Genomic DNA, 20608 nt, shown 5'->3' with positions numbered 1-20608 from the left:
AGGCTGGGAAGTTGTATCAAAACTTTGATAGATAAAGTGGAGAAGTTGCCAATAGCAACAAATAAGCTTATAGCTCTCATTAAGCTGGCACAATGACAGCAGCTTGCTATAGCCAGCTACTCCACTTTATCTCTCTTGAAGATTTGATATATCTACCCCTGAAAGCTTCCCCTATACCTTTCTGTTGCTGTTGAGCATACTATAGATAGAATTACCAATGAGATGGTGAACAGCAATATAGCAGGATGGCAGCTCAGGGTGGTAGTAACACAAGATTACAGATGCACAGAAGACAGTCTGTAAGTGCAAGAATAAAAAGGTGTAACATAGAGCAGAACAATTAGTTATTCGTTGTAATAAAGAGTAAGATACTATCCGGAGTGACACCACATTTACATTCTGCAGGGCTGATCCAGGTTGGTTTGCAGAGTATACAGTATCTTGTTTTCTCACTTTCCATGCCATGGAACTACAGGCACATAATCATACATCTTTCCATTTACCTGTACGGCTGAAGCGTTATACCTGGGCTCTAGCAGTAAGCCATACCTCCCAACTGTCCCGATTTTTGCTGGATAGTCCCGTTTATTGGGGACTGTCCCGCTGTCTCACTCGCGGGTCGCAGTGTCCCATGGTGGGGAGAGGGGGGGGGCAGTTAGGAGGCTCCTGCACTCGCTGCTCTGCTAGGCAGAGCAGTGGTGAATAGACACTATGTGCATGCGCACAGCATCTATTCAGTGGACACAGGAGGAGAGGGGGCATGCAAGCAGCTCACGGAGCGCTGGGCATGCCCCCTCAGTGATGAAAATGGGGCGTGGCTCATGACCGCGGGTCCTTCCGCAAAGCCACGCCCCTTTTTCATAGGCCATGCCCGTTTTTCGCCACGCATGTGTCCCTCCTTCATACAGAAGAAAGTTGGGAGGTATGAGTAAGCAAAGCGGAGGGATGTTCCCGCCTGTAAAATCCTTGTGATAAGGAGACTTGCTTAGAATGACTGCCACTACTGCAGTTTGGCTGGGACGCACTGGCCTGCTTCCCGACCGCTGCTGCTCCGTCTCTGGCCACCTGCTCCTCAGATCTATGGGAGAGATGTCATGACGTCTTTCCCAGAGCGCTACACAGACACTAGAGGTCAATAGCAGTCGCTGGGGAGTGTAAATTAACCCCCCCCCCCAATCTCCCCCCTGTGTACCTGGAGGCTGTCCCAGCTTTCATAAAGTGACTTTCCTGTATAGAAAAGTAACTAAGATTCTTGTATTTGTGTACCCCCACTCACACTGCTAGGGAGTGGGTTACACACATCAAGGTATCTTTGTTCTTCTAAATGTAGATAAAATACTGAAATACTTGAAGTCTTAATTCTTGAAGAATAAACCTGGGTATCGTACCCCAACTCACAAGGCAAAAAAGGTGTAGACTCCCATAAAGGTTTCTTTTCACTGTTCAAAAATGGTGTATATTCATAATCAAGGATACCCTTATATAAGTGGAAACATGAAAAAAGAAACAACCAATGTGTAGTCTAGTTTCTCTCACATATAAAATTAATTTTAATTTATATAGAGCTAATCCCATGTCTCAAACACACCCAGGAATTTTTTAGTGTGTATATAGTCGTCTACTTCCCAAGCACCATCTACCGAGAGACCCTTAGCCGGTCTTTAGAACAAATGTGCGTACCCCTAACTCACACCCCTAAGACATCTTGACAAAGGTCCAATGACCGAAACGCGTCAACAAATTGCTGAGTGAGTAGCCATTTTTAAAAGCGATGAATTACGGACTTGTTGGTATTTGATGAAATTTTTGATGTTTGTAACCCACTCCCTAGCAGTGTGAGTGGGGGTACGCAAATACAAGAATCTTAGTTACTTTTCTATACAGGAAGTCACTTTATTATTGTTATAATCCTCATTGCCCTTTCCCATGCGCCAAAGGAATTAATTGATCCTACTCTGTTCTAGTTTCGTGCATAAAATACTTTGGATTAGGGGTGATATCCAATTGGGTCAATTTTTTCCCATAGGCAGTATCTTCCTGCGTGAATTTGTGTGGTTTTCAAAAAACTATTTTTTGCATTTGTCCCAGCTTTCAGTTAAGAGGTTAAAAAAGAAAAAAAAAAAATATATATATATAGCAGTAGTTCCAGTTTCCTGGGGGGCACTCTCCTTTACACATCATCCAACGAATTTTCTTAATTCACAACCGGCTTTATTGGGTCGACGTTTCGGCTCAAATAGATAAAACCTTTATCAAGACAAGCCATACATATAATCTTATTGTCAAACGGTCATAACCTATACAAATAACAAATACATAAAATGAATAAATGCAATCAGTCTCACGGGCCCAATCAGTTAATCACCACTATAGTGCAATTCGCTTAATCATAAGAAAAGGTGCCGGAAAGTAGTAATGCAACCAGACATGAGGAGCCCAACGTGGCTGTCCCTCTTACTAGCATACCCAGTGGAATTGGGAGAAATAGTGTAATAGAGTAAAAAATCAGGTCACCCAACTAGAGTGAAACGCCAGAGGGAATATTAATGGCGTACTTGCTAGAATAAATATAACTCGGCAGTACAACACTGTGGACGGGTTTATCGGTCACTTCAGCATATTGGCCTATTAAAGAAACAATAAATATATATATATATATATATATATATATATATATATATTTTGCAAGTTCCCGTTAAGGTGGGAGTTAAATGTAATACCAAGTGTCACCTGAATCAAACAATGATTTTACTTACTTCATAAAGAAAAACTCCTGGAAAGCTATCCAAATAGTGGCACTTCAGTCAATAGAATCTCTGCAAATGTAAATACAGGGGGTGTATCTTAAGATGAATACCCCGAAATTTTCAAAAATGGGCCTCAGCTATCATGTAAGGTAATCAGAATTACAAACAACAATAATAACTCTTACCATTGGAGGTAACGGATCAACGTCCATTCAGTGTGGCTGCCTAATGTCTAATGAGCACAGCGTGCCTTATAAGTACACACAACCGGAAGTACCGTCAGCACCATTGTTCTGATAAATCACCGTATTCCTTGATTAAACAAAGCGACTCTCTCAATCCTCAGTGACCTTCGTTGCACCCGCCATCACAGCACCAAACTATAACAATCAATCAAACAAGCCATAAGGAAAGAATCTTAGCCATCGCCGCCAGACCGGCCCGCGTGCGTTCCACCGCCCGGAAGTCACACGCCGGGTGTGCTCCAAAGTCCGGAAGTCACACGCCAATAGCGTTCCAACTACCGGAAAACCTCACCACCAGGGGGAACCGCTGCCTAGCAACATGATGCCGTGAACCGCAGTAGCAAAAATTAAAGAGTAGAATGTAGTAACTCGCAGATTCCACAATATCAAAACGGTCCTTACAGAAGGTCCTCAATCAATTAATAATACCAGACAGGAACAACCAATAATCAAGGACTGCGGGGAACTCATTACAAACCCATTGTGTCAACCAAAAGGGTCCAGTGCCCTGATAGTCACATAGTCATTACAAGGCGACGACAATAAATAAATAAATTACATAACAATCACATGGCTCATGCTAGAATAAGCTCACAATAAGGGGATAATGACGGAGCACACCTCGTTTCTATACATAATAACAAGTCCCACTAGGTCCTACAGGGATTGGAATTTATATATCAAGGTCTCCAGCCTAAACAGCCGATTATTTATTTACAAGGACAAACAAATATAGGTGTATCTAATCAGGCCCGTGAGTGTAGACTTACAAACAAACAATTGAAACATAATACAACACTAAGTTTAAATACATTTACATACAGTTAAAAACTATTAGAATATTCTGTATCAGGAGACACCAATCACAGTCATGCCATGTGTCCATACCTAAAAACAAAGAAAGGAACAACAGCACAAAAAAGGATATATTTATAGGTTTGTAGGACACATTACAAGAAAATGTTCATGGTGTTATATTCATTAAGTCCCCTCGGGGCAACAGTATCAAGCCTGTTGATCCAAAAGCTCTCTTTCTTTTTCAAAGCTAATGTCCTGTCTCCCCCGTTGGGCAAGGGGGGGATCCAATCAATAAGCATACATTTGAGGTTTGCTACCTGATGCTTATTTTCCAAAAAGTGTCTCGCTACAGGCTTATCAGAAAATCCAGTTTGAATTGCGGCTCGTATAGTAGTCCTATGATTCGCCATCAGGTCTCTAAAACATCTAGATGTAAGTCCCACATAATAGAGGCCGCAGGGGCAGATTAAACAATAGATCACATGATCTAATTTGCAATGTAGATGGTACTTAATTTTTATATTATTCCCAGTATGTGGGTGTGTAAAGCTGTTCCCAATCCTCATGGCCCTGCAAGTAGTACAGTTCCCGCATGAGAAACAACCAGGTTTTAAACTCATCATATGGGAAGTATTAATTCGCTCATCAGGGATAAGAGTAGGGCGCATGAGCAATTGTTTTAAATTAGCCCCACTTCCATAGGCCATCATAGGGGGCCCAATGCGGGTAAAAGGCAGAGCGGGGTCTGTAGCTAGAATGGGCCAGTGTTTGCATAGAATCTTATTGGTTTCTGATGCATGACTATCATATTTGGTAGTATAAATCATTCTATTGATATTCTTACGGTTTTTAGGAACCTTATGTAAATATATGTTACGTGCTTTACGCAAACATTTCCCCAAAATACGTGTAGTATATCCACGCTGCCTAAATCTATGCATCATTTCATCCAGTTGGGCTTCTCTGACCGTGTCGTCAGTGTTATTTCTCATAACACGAAGTAGTTGGGAAACAGGCAAATTGTCTTTTAAAGCTGGTGGGTGGAAGCTACTAGTGAGTAATGTAGTATTCCTATCCGTGGGTTTCCTAAAAAGAGTGGTAGTAAACACCCCCTTTGTGTGTCCAATGGTGATGTCCAAAAAATTAACATGCTCCGCTGAGATCTCGAATGTAAACTTAATCGGGCTGTCTAAATTATTTACATACATATATACCAATATGAACAAGCAGCACTCGAAGACTAAGTGTAAAGTCAATGTATTAAAACACACAAGTGAATAACATTCCAACGTTTCGCTGCACAACTGCCCCTTTGTCAAGGTTTGCCCCGAAACGTTTGAATTTTATGTGTTTTAATACATTGACTTTATTACTCAGTCTCAGAGTGCTGCTGCTTGTTCGTATTGGATTATATTGGATTTATGCCAGAGGGCACCGCAGCAGATAACATTCTACAGGAGAGTGGTGAGGGGTGTGAGGTCATGCTGTGATGTCATAATGGCAACTGCCTATATCAGGACTGTGCTGTTGCTGTCTCTTGCAGATGCCTCCTGAGGCCTAGGACGGCATAGCACACCGGCAGAAGGTTAGTGACTGGACAAAGATAAGGACAGTTAGTACAAAGCGTGGGTAGACTTTTAGCATGACTACTATAATATATGACTTATGACCTTGGGGATAGCATAGTACTGGAAAAAAACAAAATCTCACACCTACTGGGACAATGTTGTTACTTAACAACCACAAGCAGCTGCAAATAGGTCATTGGAGATATTTCAAGAGCACTGTCTAGATGGGCCTACAACGTCCCTAATTACAGGTAAATCACTTATGTACGGCTGCTCCTATGACATCTCCTAGGAGTTGTTTGGTGAGCCTATAATGTTGCAAGGTAAATCCTTTACTCTCTCTCTCTCTCTGCCTGCCTAAATCTCAGTGTGCCAGTTTTGCAGGCTGTTCCATTTTTTATTAATGTACATATGTGTAAGAGAATTATATTGTGCTTTAGTGATGTTATCCAAAACTATATACAGATGTAGCCACGCTGATCATGGCTACATCTGAGGTAAATGTGCACCCTCGACGCAGCTATGCGTGCCTGCGCCTAACCGTGATGAGTTGCGGCATTTTCCGCTCCCATTTAAGCGAAATGGGCGCACAAACATCTTAGACGTCCAAACGTATGCGGTCGCGCCTAACGAGGCGCAATCGCGTTATGATGTAGCCACGACAAGATCGTCTACATTTGTACATTTGTAACTCCCTGTTAGCATCAGAGACGAGTGCTATGGTGGTTATGACTGTTCCCTTCCCCCCCCCCATGCATTTTTTGCTCTCTTTTTTCACTCTCTCACCATAGACTGTAGGTGCGTTCTTCACCGGCCGGTAAAAAAGGTCTAAATAGCAGATTTTAGGCGACAGAAGGGATGACTGGGTTATGCAATGTTAGTGGGTGGGCGGGTGGTCTGGGCAAACTCTGCATAGTCTCCAGTGGCGGAACTGTGGGAGGCAGTGGAGTCGGCTGCCGCCGGGCTCCTGACCTGTAGGGGGCACGTCTCCTCCATTGGCTCCCACTGCCCACTGATTCATTGCGCTGCTGCATTCTTTTGTCAGATGGAGAAGCAGAGCTGTGTCAGTGACACGGCAGCTGCCTCCTCTTCTCTCCAGGGAGCCGGCACTGGCTGCAGCTAGGGGGAGCTCCAGCATTCAGATCCTCCCAGACCCTTCCAATTGAGCTGGTCAGGTGAAGCACTCTCTGATTCTCCCTCTTTCCAGGCTTAGGTAGGCACTGGCAGCACCTGCCTCAAAGTGCACTGTGTGTGTCTGTGGTGCATGTGGAGAGTGGTGGCTTCCGGGGGTTACTTTAATAAATGTCAGCAGTACTGTGCTAATATATGTGCATGTTTTTAAGTGAGGTGTGTGTGTGTGTCTGTTTTTTAAGGAAACTTGTGTGTTTAAGTGAAAGAGATGTGTGTGTGTGTGTGTGTGTGTGTGTGTGTGTGTGTGTGTGTGTGTGTGTAAGCAAAAGAGGAGTGTATAAGTGAAAGAGGCGTGTGTGTGAGCGAAAGAGGTGTGTGTAAGTGAAAGAGGAGTGTGTGTGTGTGTGTAAGCGAAAGAGGCATGTGTGTGTAAGCGAAAGAGGCGTATGTGTTAGCGAAAGATGTGCACGTGTATGCGTGTGTAAACAAAAGAGGCGTGTGTGTATAAGTGAAAGAGGAGTGTGTGTGTGTGTGTGTAAGCAAAAGAGGTGCGAGTGTGTAATCAAGAGGCATGTGTGTTTAAGTGAAAGAGGCGTGTGTGTTTAAGTGAAAAAGTCATGTGTGTGTAAGTGAAAGAGTTTTTTTTTGTATATATTGTCACACCATTGCACCGAAGCATCTCCATCGCGATGAAGGAGCACTGTAGATGTGCTATAATGACTGACATATATGTAGGGGGGGCACCAACATTTATTATGCCTCCGGGCGACTGGGGTGAACTTACGCCACTGATAGTCTCTTAATGCCTAAAGGGACAGGCAGTCCTTCAGCCATGGGTCCCCAGAGGTTTCCACCACAAGGGGGTTTTTCTACTCCTGAGTGCTGAAGGATGACTCTTCATGAGTCATGAGGCTTCTGGCATCCTGTTCCTCTTATAGGACAAGTTTGCAAGATTTCTGGACCAATCTTAGTCCGAAATTCCCTATTTTATAATGCAGAGTAAATAATAATAATAATTACAAAAGAAGAAGAAGAAGAAGAAGAAGAAATAGGCCATATTTTACTTAAAATAAAAATGGACATTTATTTTTTTCAATATATTTTGCTTGACGTTGCCGTTATTTTTATTAATAAATCATCTCAAAAGGTGAAGAAATAACACATATTTGGGAAGGCAAAAATATTAGGAGAGTTCAGAACCATGCATTGTTTATTCTACACAAGAGCGTACCAGGCAAGGCAGCCATGTTGGGCTCACTACATATGTTACACTGTGCGATTAGCAAAACATGGCAGTAAGGCATACAAGGATAAAATGAAAAGCAACTAACAGGACACCTAGTTCTGCAGCTTATACAGTAAGGAAAATGGTCTTACTCTGTAATTGCTTTTAGACACTTTTCTCGTTTATAACGATTTTAAAGTGAGTTGAGGATAAAATAACAAAATAGGGTCTAGTTATATTTTGAAATAATTTAAAGAAAAAAAAATTATTTGACAAAAAATAAAAAATAAAAAGTTATATTAGTTCTCTAACACTCCGAAGATGGTAAGCTCATATTGGCCTCATATTGTGAATTGCATAAAATATTTATATGAAGCCCACATAGATGACTAACACCTCAGGAGGTATGTGATAACTTTGAGCTGTGCACTGGTGTTTCTATAATGGGTGCACACGGGCCCCTGAGTCCAGAGGGGGCCCACACCGCACACACTGCACCCATTTTTTTTATTACTCACCCCTCCGGAGTCCCACACCGACATCACCGGCGCTGTTAAAACCCTGCAAAAATGGCGCAACAGCCATTTTCACAAAGTTCTGCGCATGCGCAGTAGAGAAATCTCTGGGAATATTGCCACCGCGCCATTTTTCCAGAGATCTGCGCATGTGCAGTAGAGTCCGAGCCCTCTAGTGCTCAGACTCTACAGCGCCTGGGCAGAGAGGAGGGGGCCCGAACGGAGGAGGCAGCACACGGGCCTCCTACTCTCTTAAAGCGCTCCTGGCGCTGCGGTAAGGGTTCCAAAGACACTGACTTTGTTTCAGTGCAAAATAGACAAATACAAGTGCTAGGAGACCACCTAAACATAAGTTAATTACATTCTAAACTACTAGAGTGGAGATAATATCATACAGTTTTAAGGGGGGTACACACGGAGCGATGTTCACCTGATTTCTAAGCAATCTGACTAGATTGCTTAGAAATTAAAAACACATCGCTCCGTATGTAGGGGTGCCGGCGACAGCGATGCGCGGTCCCGCGCGTCGCTATCGCCGGTGCTAGATTGGCCTGCAAGCAGGCACTTAGTCTAATTTTCACTTAAAAACCAATATCAATAAAAAGAAATGCTGAACCAGCGCTGGATGTGATCTGCAGTACAGAATATCTGACCTGCGTCCTAGGACGTGACCAACGACTGACCTGCAGAGTCCTGAGAGCCGCAGCACATGACTGGACCAAAAAAGAAAACAGCGCTAAAGTCCTGGAACAGCAGAGGGCTTATTGCAAAATGAGCTTCAAACAAACATCTACAGTATTCCCTAAGTCAGTGGTTTCCAAACTGGGTTGTCTCTAGGCATTTGCAGGGCTGCCCTAGGTTCGTGATCCAGGACAAATTTAAATTATTTATGGTCAATATAATAGGCAAAACCAGTGCTTGTGGCTTCCCAAGCCTTACTGAAGAAGCCCGTATAGGATAACAAACGGTCTAGTTTCAAAGAACAGAATCTTCTCTTTCTATAAAAGTGTTTTACCAAGGTCATTCTAAGAGAACTCCTACTGTATTTCCAATAATTCTAACACAAAAGAAAACTAACATGTATCTGTAACCTTGATATAGACCTTAGTGCACCTACATAGTTACATATTTGTTGAGGTTGAAAAAAGACAGATGTCCATCGAGTTCAACCTGTATAATAAATGTTTTTTGTTTGTTTTTTAATCTTAATTAAATGCTGTAACCTTGGATATTTTTTTCCGCTAGGAATTGATCTAATACATTTTTAAACTTATTGACTGAGTCCACCATTACTTCCTTCTCTGGCTAAGAATTCCAAATCTTTACTGTTCTTACTGTGAAGAACCATTTTCTCCGTTGTGTATGGAATTTTTTTTCTTCTAATCTCAGGGGGTGTTCTCGTGTCCTATGTAGTGTTTTTTTGATAATCAAATCATTTGATAAATCTTTGTATTGTCCCTTAATGTATTTAAAAATATTAGTAATGTCTCCTCTGAGTCGCCTCTTTTCCAGTGTAAACAAATATAACCTTTTAAGTCTTTCCTCATAATCCAGTGCCTCTAACCTCTTAACCAGTTTGGTGGCTCGCCTCTGAACCTTTTCGAGTTCCAAGATATCTTTTTTATAGTGAGGTGCCCAGAACTGTACACAATATTCCAGATGTGGCCGCACCAATGACTTATACAGTGGCAGGATTACACTCTCATCCCTTGTCTCCATTCCCCGTTTAATGCATGCTAACACCTTTTTTTCTTTTGTTGATGCATTTTGACATTGCGCACTGCTACCAAGTTTATTGTCGATGAGCACTCCCAAATCTTTTTCAACTTCTGTTATCCCTACATTTTCCCCATTTTCAGTAGTTTATAGGCTGCCTGATTGTTCTTAGTCCCAAAGTGCATAACTTTACATTTGTCTGTATTGAACCTCATTCTCCATTTATCTGTCCAGACCTCAGGTCTAGATACGTCATTCTATAGAGACTCAAAATCCTTGTCTGAATTAATTATTCTACATAGCTTCGTATCATCTGCGAAAATTGATACTGTGCTTTTCAGTCCCTCTCCTAGGTCATTAATGAATATATTAAACAACAATGGTCCGAGTACTGAACCCTGTGGTATTCCACTGAGCACTGAAACCCATTCAGAGTACATCCCATTAATCCCCACTCGCTGTTCCCTATTGAACAGCCAATTATTCACCCAAGTACAAATAGTGTCCGCTACCCCAAGCTCCCTTAATTTGAGAGATTAGTCTCTTATGTGGAACTTTGTCAAAGGCCTTAGCAAAGTCCAAAAGATCACCTCCACTACATGACCCTGATCAATATTATAGCTCACTTTCTCGTAGAAGCTTATTAAGTTAGTTTCATTGGATCTGTCCTTCACAAAACCATGCTGATTCGTAGTAATAACCTTGGAGGTATCCAAGTACTCAAGTATGCTGTCCCTTAATATACCTTCTAGTAATTTCCCCACTATAGATGTCGAACTTACCGGTCTATAGTTACCTGGGTGAGTTTTAACACCCTCTTTAAATATTGGGACTACCTCTGCTATACACCAGTCCTTTGATATCATTCCTGATGTAATTGACTCTCTGAAAATCAAATATAGGGGTCTCGATATCTCTACATTAAGTTCCATAAGGACCCTGGGGTGTAGTCCATCCGGCCCAGGGAGATTTATTTATCTAATTTTACTTAGTCTCTCCCGGACTACATCCTCATTTAACCAAGTATCTAGCATTGGGTCGTTTTCGTAGCTTATGTTATGCTCTACTCTCGTCAACCTGTCCTCATTCGTGAATAATGATTAAAAGAATTTATTAAATAAATCCGCTTTATCCCTATCATCATTAATCAAGACATTCAACTTGCCCTTTTCAAGGCCCATTATTCTCCCTTTTTAACCTTTTTCCGTTTATGTACTTAAAGAACTTTTTGGGGTTTGTTATACTCTCCTTTGCAATTTGTTTTTTGTTTTCTATTTTTGCTGCTCTGATTTCTTTTTTGCATTTTTCTATTACATTCCTTGTAGAACTGGAATGATTCCACCGTTCCGTCAGTCTTAAATGATTTGAAAGCACGCCTTTTTTATCCATTTGTTCCTTGACCCCCTAATTAAACCACATCGGTTTGAATTTCCTACTCCTGTTTTTGTTGACTTTGGGAATATACAAATGAGTGTACTTATTGAGCATAGTTGTAAAAACATCCCACATTTCAACAGTATTCCTACCATGCAAAACAATTTCCCAATTGATGTCCCTCATTGCTTGTTTCTGCAATATGAAATTAGCTTTCTTAAAGTTTAAAAGTTTTAGTTAGACCTTATATTGTTGTTTCTGGAAGCTGATATAGAATGTGATCATATTGTGATCGCTATTTCCTAGGGTCTACCCTACTTTAGTATTTGATATTATTTCCTCATTATTAGTTAGTACTAGGTCCAGTATAGCCCTATGCCTAGTTGGTTCCCGATTACCTGGGACAAGTAGTGATCTCTAAGAATGTTTAAGAACCTATTACCCCTAGTTGTATTTACTGTTTTGGTGTTCCAGTTTATGTCTGGGTAATTAAAGTCACAAACAATAATGACGTTCCCCATTACTGCAGCTTTTTCGATTTGCTACCAGAGTAGTAATTCATTAGACATACTAATATCTGGTGGTTTATAGCATGTCCCTATTAGAAGTTTTTTTGTAACTTTACCCCCACTCGAAATCTCAACCCACAATGACTCCATGTTATCTCCAGTCCCCTCGTAAATGACTTCATTTAAATATGGTTTTAAGAAAGGTTTAACATATAGACAAACACCCCCTCCATTTTTATTAGTCCTATCTCTCCTGAAGAGGGTGAACCCCTCCATGTTTGCCGCCCAGTCGTGTGAATCGTCCCACCATGTCTCTGTATTGCCTATTATATCATATTGGTCATTAAGTGCAATTGTTTCTAATTCCCCCATTTTACTTGTTAGGCTTCTTGCATTTGTAATCATACACTTAAGTTTGGTAATTCCCTGATCTGTGAGTTTTGTTGTGTATAACATTTCCTTAGGAAACTGAGTTTCACTTAAATTACCACCACTGACTATTTTTCTCCTTCCCCCCTCTCCACCCTCATTATACTTTATACATCCCATTTTTCTTCACTCTCTAGTTGTCCCACTAATTATTTCTAATCCTTCCCCCCAGGCACCTAGTTTAAAATCTCCTCCAACCTTCTAACCATCCTTTCTCCCAACACCACTGCCCCCTCTTCATTCAGGTGCAATCCATCGCGACAAAAAATATGGCACCTGACTGAAAAGTCTGCCCAGTGTTCTAATAACACAAACCCCTCTTTACTGCACCAGTCCCTGAGCCACACATTTGCCTCCCTAATCTCCCTCTGCCTCCCTGGAATAACGCGTGGCACAGGTAATATTTCAGAGAATATTACCTTAGATGTCCTTGCCTTTAATTTTTGTCCTAGGTCCCAATAATCTTTCTTAAGAACATCCCACCTACCACTAACTTTGTTGTTGGTGCCAATGTGCACCAAGACCACCGGGTCGTTCCCGGCCCCTCCCAACAATCTTTCTACCCGGTCCGCAATGTGCCGTACCCGAGCACCCGGGAGACAACAGACTGTACGGCGATCACGGTCCCGGTAGCAGATTGCCATGTCTTTTCTCCTGATAATAGAATCCCCTACCACCACAATCTGGCTAGGTACCTTGCTTTCTCTTGTTCCCTTTGTCCTGGTGGGACCGCTCCTCCGGTTGTTAGAGGGAACGGTCTCCTCCAGTGCCGTCATTTCCTCACTGTCCTCTGCAGAATATTCATCCAATCGGGCAAATTTATTGGCGTTTGGCAGATCGGAGATGTTCTGTCTCCCCCCCCTCCCCCCCCCCCCCCCCCCCGATTATCCTCATCCTTATCTACCGGTGGCCCCCCCCCCTGCAACTCATCCACCATTCTAACTAAGCTCTGCTCGAGATTGTGATCTCCCTCAGTCGCGTAATGGTTTGCTCTAGATCAGTTACCCGGGCTTCAAGGGCAACCGTTCGCATACACCTTCGCGCAGATGTATCCACACTGGGCCGGTTGTTCCAGGTGCGCATACATCTTGCACGACATGCACTGAGTGAGATCCTCAATCACGGCCACCTCCATTTTGATTAAGAAAAAAAACCTCTAACAATACAACGATACAGACTATACAATGTCAACAGTGCAGACTATGCTACACAATACGATACTATAGCCTAGCTGTGGATGGAAACAATATTCAACACAGTAAAGTAAGTGGCAATGCAATGTATAAAAGATGTATCAATAGAAAACAGTCAATAAAACAGTAGAGATGAGCGCCTGAAATTTTTCGGGTTTTGTGTTTTGGTTTTGGGTTCGGTTCCGCGGCCGTGTTTTGGGTTCGAACGCGTTTTGGCAAAACCTCACCGAATTTTTTTTGTCGGATTCGGGTGTGTTTTGGATTCGGGTGTTTTTTTCCAAAAACACTAAAAAACAGCTTAAATCATAGAATTTGGGGGTCATTTTGATCCCAAAGTATTATTAACCTCAAAAACCATAATTTACACTCATTTTCAGTCTATTCTGAATACCTCACACCTCACAATATTATTTTTAGTCCTAAAATTTGCACCGAGGTCGCTGTGTGAGTAAGATAAGCGACCCTAGTGGCCGACACAAACACCGGGCCCATCTAGGAGTAGCACTGCAGTGTCACGCAGGATGTCCCTTCCAAAAAACCCTCCCCAAACAGCACATGACGCAAAGAAAAAAAGAGGCGCAATGAGGTAGCTGTGTGAGTAAGATTAGCGACCCTAGTGGCCGACACAAACACCGGGCCCATCTAGGAGTGGCACTGCAGTGTCACGCAGGATGGCCCTTCCAAAAAACCCTCCCCAAACAGCACATGACGCAAAGAAAAAAAGAGGCGCAATGAGGTAGCTGTGTGAGTAAGATTAGCGACCCTAGTGGCCGACACAAACACCGGGCCCATCTAGGAGTGGCACTGCAGTGTCACGCAGGATGTCCCTTCCAAAAAACCCTCCCCAAACAGCACATGACGCAAAGAAAAAAAGAGGCGCAATGAGGTAGCTGTGTGAGTAAGATTAGCGACCCTAGTGGCCGACACAAACACCGGGCCCATCTAGGAGTGGCACTGCAGTGTCACGCAGGATGTCCCTTCCAAAAAACCCTCCCCAAACAGCACATGACGCAAAGAAAAAAAGAGGCGCAATGAGGTAGCTGACTGTGTGAGTAAGATTAGCGACCCTAGTGGCCGACACAAACACCGGGCCCATCTAGGAGTGGCACTGCAGTGTCACGCAGGATGTCCCTTCCAAAAAACCCTCCCCAATCAGCACATGATGCAAAGAAAAAGAAAAGAAAAAAGAGGTGCAAGATGGAATTGTCCTTGGGCCCTCCCACCCACCCTTATGTTGTATAAACAAAACAGGACATGCACACTTTAACCAACCCATCATTTCAGTGACAGGGTCTGCCACACGACTGTGACTGATATGACGGGTTGGTTTGGACCCCCCCCCAAAAAAGAAGCAATTAATCTCTCCTTGCACAAACTGGCTCTACAGAGGCAAGATGTCCACCTCATCTTCACCCTCCGATATATCACCGTGTACATCCCCCTCCTCACAGATTATCAATTCGTCCCCACTGGAATCCACCATCTCAGCTCCCTGTGTACTTTGTGGAGGCAATTGCTGCTGGTCAATGTCTCCGCGGAGGAATTGATTATAATTCATTTTAATGAACATCATCTTCTCCACATTTTCTGGATGTAACCTCGTACGCCGATTGCTGACAAGGTGAGCGGCGGCACTAAACACTCTTTCGGAGTACACACTTGTGGGAGGGCAACTTAGGTAGAATAAAGCCAGTTTGTGCAAGGGCCTCCAAATTGCCTCTTTTTCCTGCCAGTATAAGTACGGACTGTGTGACGTGCCTACTTGGATGCGGTCACTCATATAATCCTCCACCATTCTATCAATGTTGAGAGAATCATATGCAGTGACAGTAGACGACATGTCCGTAATCGTTGTCAGGTCCTTCAGTCCGGACCAGATGTCAGCATCAGCAGTCGCTCCAGACTGCCCTGCATCACCGCCAGCGGGTGGGCTCGGAATTCTGAGCCTTTTCCTCGCACCCCCAGTTGCGGGAGAATGTGAAGGAGGAGATGTTGACAGGTCGCGTTCCGCTTGACTTGACAATTTTGTCACCAGCAGGTCTTTCAACCCCAGCAGACCTGTGTCTGCCGGAAAGAGAGATCCAAGGTAGGCTTTAAATCTAGGATCGAGCACGGTGGCCAAAATGTAGTGCTCTGATTTCAACAGATTGACCACCCGTGAATCCTTGTTAAGCGAATTAAGGGCTGCATCCACAAGTCCCACATGCCTAGCGGAATCGCTCCGTGTTAGCTCCTCCTTCAATGCCTCCAGCTTCTTCTGCAAAAGCCTGATGAGGGGAATGACCTGACTCAGGCTGGCAGTGTCTGAACTGACTTCACGTGTGGCAAGTTCAAAGGGCATCAGAACCTTGCACAACGTTGAAATCATTCTCCACTGCACTTGAGACAGGTGCATTCCACCTACTATATCGTGCTCAATTGTATAGGCTTGAATGGCCTTTTGCTGCTCCTCCAACCTCTGAAGCATATAGAGGGTTGAATTCCACCTCGTTACCACTTCTTGCTTCAGATGATGGCAGGGCAGGTTCAGTAGTTTTTGGTGGTGCTCCAGTTTTCTGTACGTGGTGCCTGTACGCCGAAAGTGTCCCGCAATTCTTCTGGCCACCGACAGCATCTCTTGCACGCCCCTGTCGTTTTTTAAAAAATTCTGCACCACCAAATTCAAGGTATGTGCAAAACATGGGACGTGCTGGAATTGGCCCAGATTTAATGCACACACAATATTGCTGGCGTTGTCCGATGCCACAAATCCACAGGAGAGTCCAATTGGGGTAAGCCATTCCGCGATGATCTTCCTCAGTTGCCGTAAGAGGTTTTCAGCTGTGTGCGTATTCTGGAAAGCGGTGATACAAAGCGTAGCCTGCCTAGGAAAGAGTTGGCGTTTGCGAGATGCTGCTACTGGTGCCGCCGCTGCTGTTCTTGCGGCGGGAGTCCATACATCTACCCAGTGGGCTGTCACAGTCATATAGTCCTGACCCTGCCCTGCTCCACTTGTCCACATGTCCGTGGTTAAGTGGACATTGGGTACAGCTGCATTTTTTAGGACACTGGTGACTCTTTTTCTGAGGTCTGTGTACATTTTCGGTATCGCCTGCCTAGAGAAATGGAACCTAGATGGTATTTGGTACCGGGGACACAGTACCTCCAACAAGTCTCTAGTTGGCTCTGCAGTAATGATGGATACCGGAACCACGTTTCTCACCACCCAGGATGCCAAGGCCTCAGTTATCCGCTTTGCAGTAGGATGACTGCTGTGATATTTCATCTTCCTCGCAAAGGACTGTTGAACAGTCAATTGCTTACTGGAAGTAGTACAAGTGGGCTTACGACTTCCCCTCTGGGATGACCATCGACTCCCAGCGGCAACAACAGCAGCGCCAGCAGCAGTAGGCGTTACACGCAAGGATGCATCGGAGGAATCCCAGGCAGGAGAGGACTCGTCAGAATTGCCAGTGACATGGCCTGCAGGACTATTGGCATTCCTGGGGAAGGAGGAAATTGACACTGAGGGAGTTGGTGGGGTGGTTTGCGTGAGCTTGGTTACAAGAGGAAGGGATTTACTGGTCAGTGGACTGCTTCCGCTGTCACCCAAAGTTTTTGAACTTGTCACTGACTTATTATGAATGCGCTGCAGGTGACGTATAAGGGAGGATGTTCCGAGGTGGTTAACGTCCTTACCCCTACTTATTACAGCTTGACAAAGGGAACACACGGCTTGACACCTGTTGTCCGCATTTCTGGTGAAATACCTCCACACCGAAGAGCTGATTTTTTTGGTATTTTCACCTGGCATGTCAACGGCCATATTCCTCCCACGGACAACAGGTGTCTCCCCGGGTGCCTGACTTAAACAAACCACCTCACCATCAGAATCCTCCTGGTCAATTTCCTCCCCAGCGCCAGCAACACCCATATCCTCCTCATCCTGGTGTACTTCAACACTGACATCTTCAATCTGACTATCAGGAACTGGACTGCGGGTGCTCCTTCCAGCACTTGCAGGGGGCGTGCAAATGGTGGAAGGCGCATGCTCTTCACGTCCAGTGTTGGGAAGGTCAGGCATCGCAACCGACACAATTGGACTCTCCTTGTGGATTTGGGATTTCAAAGAACGCACAGTTCTTTGCGGTGCTTTTGCCAGCTTGAGTCTTTTCAGTTTTCTAGCGAGAGGCTGAGTGCTTCCATCCTCATGTGAAGCTGAACCACTAGCCATGAACATAGGCCAGGGCCTCAGCCGTTCCTTGCCACTCCGTGTGGTAAATGGCATATTGGCAAGTTTACGCTTCTCCTCCGACAATTTTATTTTAGGTTTTGGAGTCCTTTTTTTACTGATATTTGGTGTTTTGGTTTTGACATGCTCTGTACTATGCCATTGGGCATCGGCCTTGGCAGACGACGTTGCTGGCATTTCATCGTCTCGGCCATGACTAGTGGCAGCAGCTTCAGCACGAGGTGGAAGTGGATCTTGATCTTTCCCTAATTTTGGAACCTCAACATTTTTGTTCTCCATATTTTAATAGGCACAACTAAAAGGCACCTCAGGTAAACAATGGAGATGGATGGATTGGATACTAGTATACAATTATGGACGGGCTGCCGAGTGCCGACACAGAGGTAGCCACAGCCGTGAACTACCGCACTGTACTGTGTCTGCTGCTAATATATAGACTGGTTGATAAAGAGATAGTATACTCGTAACTAGTATGTATGTATAAAGAAAGAAAAAAAACCACGGTTAGGTGGTATATACAATTATGGACGGGCTGCCGAGTGCCGACACAGAGGTAGCCACAGCCGTGAACTACCGCACTGTACTGTGTCTGCTGCTAATATATAGACTGGTTGATAAAGAGATAGTATACTCGTAACTAGTATGTATGTATAAAGAAAGAAAAAAAACCACGGTTAGGTGGTATATACAATTATGGACGGGCTGCCGAGTGCCGACACAGAGGTAGCCACAGCCGTGAACTACTGTACTGTGTCTGCTGCTAATATATAGACTGGTTGATAAAGAGATAGTATACTCGTAACTAGTATGTATGTATAAAGAAAGGAAAAAAAACCACGGTTAGGTGGTATATACAATTATGGACGGGCTGCCGAGTGCCGACACAGAGGTAGCCACAGCCGTGAACTACCGCACTGTACTGTGTCTGCTGCTAATATATAGACTGGTTGATAAAGAGATAGTATACTCGTAACTAGTATGTATGTATAAAGAAAGAAAAAAAAACCACGGTTAGGTGGTATATACAATTATGGACGGGCTGCCGAGTGCCGACACAGAGGTAGCCACAGCCGTGAACTACCGCACTGTACTGTGTCTGCTGCTAATATATAGACTGGTTGATAAAGAGATAGTATACTCGTAACTAGTATGTATGTATAAAGAAAGAAAAAAAAACCACGGTTAGGTCACTGGTATATACAATTATGGACGGGCTGCCGAGTGCCGACACAGAGGTAGCCACAGCCGTGAACTACCGCACTGTACTGTGTCTGCTGCTAATATAGACTGGTTGATAAAGAGATAGTATACTACTAATATTATATACTGGTGGTCAGGTCACTGGTCACTAGTCACACTGGCAGTGGCACTCCTGCAGCAAAAGTGTGCACTGTTTAATTTTAATATAATATTATGTACTCCTGGCTCCTGCTATAACCTATAACTGGCACTGCAGTAGTGCTCCCCAGTCTCCCCCACAATTATAAGCTGTGTGAGCTGAGCAGTCAGACAGATATATAATATATATAGATGATGCAGCACACTGGCCTGAGCCTGAGCAGTGCACACAGATATGGTATGTGACTGACTGAGTCACTGTGTGTATCGCTTTTTTCAGGCAGAGAACGGATATATTAAATAAACTGCACTGTGTGTCTGGTGGTCACTCACTATATAATATATTATGTACTCCTGGCTCCTGCTATAACCTATAACTGGCACTGCAGTAGTGCTCCCCAGTCTCCCCCACAATTATAAGCTGTGTGAGCTGAGCAGTCAGACAGATATATATAATATTATATATAGATAATAGATGATGCAGCACACTGGCCTGAGCCTGAGCAGTGCACACAGATATGGTATGTGACTGAGTCACTGTGTGCTGTGTATCGCTTTTTTCAGGCAGAGAACGGATTATATTATGTACTCCTGGCTCCTGCTATAACCTATAACTGGCACTGCAGTAGTGCTCCCCAGTCTCCCCCACAATTATAAGCTGTGTGAGCTGAGCAGTCAGACAGATATATATAATATTATATATAGATAATAGATGATGCAGCACACTGGCCTGAGCCTGAGCAGTGCACACAGATATGGTATGTGACTGAGTCACTGTGTGCTGTGTATCGCTTTTTTCAGGCAGAGAACGGATTATAAATAAAAGTGGTGGTCACTGGTCACTATCAGCAAAACTCTGCACTGTACACTACTGAGTACTCCTAATGCTCCCCAAAATTAGTAAATCAAGTGTCTCTCTAATCTATTCTAATTCTAAACGGAGAGGACGCCAGCCACGTCCTCTCCCTATCAATCTCAATGCACGTGTGAAAATGGCGGCGACGCGCGGCTCCTTATATAGAATCCGAGTCTCGCGATAGAATCCGAGCCTCGCGAGAATCCGACAGCGTCATGATGACGTTCGGGCGCGCTCGGGTTAACCGAGCAAGGCGGGAAGATCCGAGTCGCTCGGACCCGTGAAAAAAAACATGAAGTTCTGGCGGGTTCGGATTCAGAGAAACCGAACCCGCTCATCTCTATAAAACAGTCAATACTAACTATAATAAACAATACAGTACTATTGCCTAGCTGTGAAGAAAAACAATGATCACGACAGTACAATTACAGAACAGTAATTGGTAATTTAAATCAAGGATAGGGGGAGAGAGAAAAGAAGAAAAACACATGTACTATACAATATACAGTAATTCAAAAACAGTAATATAATAAAGTAGGTAATATGATACTTATCTGTGGGGGCCAGTGGCGGAACTAGCGAGCGGTGGGCCCAGGTGCGACAAAATTCTTTGGGCCCCCCCTCATCCCGTCCAAGTACACCCCCTCACCCCTGGAGAGGATCTGGTGAGGGGGACCTGCTCAGGGCCAGGGAAATGGAGGCGACGCGCGGCTCTTTATATGGTATCCAAACC

Source organism: Pseudophryne corroboree, chromosome 5, assembly GCF_028390025.1.
Source record: "Pseudophryne corroboree isolate aPseCor3 chromosome 5, aPseCor3.hap2, whole genome shotgun sequence".
Taxonomy (NCBI): Eukaryota; Metazoa; Chordata; class Amphibia; order Anura; family Myobatrachidae; genus Pseudophryne; species Pseudophryne corroboree.
This window is presented reverse-complemented; position numbering follows the sequence as displayed.